Below are 1,981 nucleotides of genomic sequence, written 5' to 3' on the forward strand. Positions count from 1 at the left end.
AATTGTCATCATCCAAGGAAGTCAGAGCACAAGTGGAGGAAACATTTTCCCCGATCCCAACAGATCCGGAGCACTGGAAGGGGAGAAAAAAATTATTTCCTTGTGGCCAAGGCATTACATATACCGACACATAATAAACTAACGGCTCTCTGCTCCTCCCTGTTCAACAGACAGCCACATCTTCTGGTGCAGTGCCAGCCGCATCACAGAGACATAATGGTGAACATCAGAGTAAATGGATTCGACCATATTGGGTGCCTGGGTTGCTTTTAACTCTGGCAAAGTGGATGTTGTTGCCATCAATGACCCCTTCACTGACCTCAACTACATGATCTATATGTTCCAGTATGATTCCACCCATGGCAAATTCCAAAGCAGAGTCAAGGCTGAGAACAGGAAACTTGTCAATGGAAAGCCCATCTCCATCTGCCAGGAGCAAGACCCTGCCAACATCAATGGGTGATGCTGGTACTGAGTATGTTATGGAGTCCACTGGGTCTTCACCACCATGGAGAAGGCTGGGGCTCACTTGAAGGGTGGGGCCAAGAGGGTCATCATCTCTGCCCCTTCCGCTGATGCCTCCATGTTTGTGATGGGTATGAACCATGAGAAGTAGGACAATACCCTAAAGATTGTCAGCAATGCCTCCTTCACCACCAATTGCTTGGTCCCTCTGGCAAAGGTCAGCCGTGACAACTTTGACATAATGCAGGGACCCATGACTATAGTCCATGCATTACTACCACCTAGAAGACTGTGGATGGCCCCTCTGGGAAGCTGTGGGGTGATAGCCGAGGGGCTGCCCACAACATCATCTCTACTTCTACTGGTGCTGCCAAGGCTATAGGCAAGGTCATCCCTGAGCTAAATGGGAAGCTCACTGGCATGGCCTTCCAATGCCCCACTCCCCACATGTCAGTTGTGGATCTGACCTGCCACCTGGAGAAAGCTGCCAAATACGTTGACATCAAGAAGGTGGTGAAGCAGACATCAGAAGGCCTCCACAAGGACATCCTGGGCCACACTGAGGACCAGGTTATTTGTCTCCTGTGACTTTAACAGTGATACCTACTCTTCCACCTTTGATGCTGGGGCTGGCATTGCTCTCAATGACCAATTTGTCAAGCTCATTTCCCAGTATGACAATGAATTTGGCTATAGCAACCCGGTAGTAGACCTTATGGTCCACATGGCTTCCAAGGAGTAAGAGCCCCTTGGACAACCAGCCCCAGTGAGAGCAAGAGGAAGAGAGAAGCCCTCAGCTGCTGGGGAGTCCTTGCCCCAACTCATCCCCCAATATACTGAGAATCTCCCAACCTCCACAGTTTCTATCCCACACCTCCTGAAGAGGGGAGAGGCTTGGGGAGCCTTACCTTGTCATTTACCACCAATAAAGTATACTGAACCCAGAGTAAATAAATAAATAAGCAAGGGAAAAACTTAGCAGTGTATCAAACAGCATGTGTATAGTATAGAACCATTGGTGGCCAAGGATAATTGTCCTAACCATCCCCACGGTGGGAAAAGTCCCACATGATTCCAGGAGACCCCTCAGGCCACACAGGCCTCTGTCTAGTCTGACTAACCCTTCCTTCTTCAGATTTTATGGCCTAAACTCTCTCTCAGTCAACAGGAATTTATTGTCATTGCTCAACAGCATACCACCTACACCGTATGAAAGACTTAACCAGGGGCAAAATATTTTTGCCATTCATTCCATCCTTTTGCCAAAGAATTATGCTTATGATGTTATTTTGTATTTTGATCATGCCTAAGATGGACATCAGAAGAGAAAAATAAGCCTTATATCCCAGCCACTGGAAATAGTCAAGAACTCCTCCTCCACACCATCTCTCTTTCTGGCCTAAGATGGCAGGTGGCGATCCCCCTTTAAATAAATGCCCCTTTAGACCCTAACAGGGACAGTTAGAGCAATGTAGTCTATCCTCTCTCCTACACAGTTTCTTTTTTTTAATGCTAA

General features: G+C 47.5%; 1 pseudogene; it reads left to right on the top strand.

The window, feature by feature from the left end:
* The first annotated feature begins 885 nt into the window (after nt 1-885).
* On the top strand, nt 886-1,207 carry LOC123847524 (glyceraldehyde-3-phosphate dehydrogenase-like; annotated as a pseudogene).
* Nucleotides 1,208-1,981: the final 774 nt, after the last annotated feature.

Source organism: Mirounga angustirostris, unplaced genomic scaffold, assembly GCF_029215605.1.
Source record: "Mirounga angustirostris isolate CCGP_5_RB_7025 unplaced genomic scaffold, mMirAng1.0.hap1 SCAF_2, whole genome shotgun sequence".
In the NCBI taxonomy this organism is placed as follows: domain Eukaryota; kingdom Metazoa; phylum Chordata; class Mammalia; order Carnivora; family Phocidae; genus Mirounga; species Mirounga angustirostris.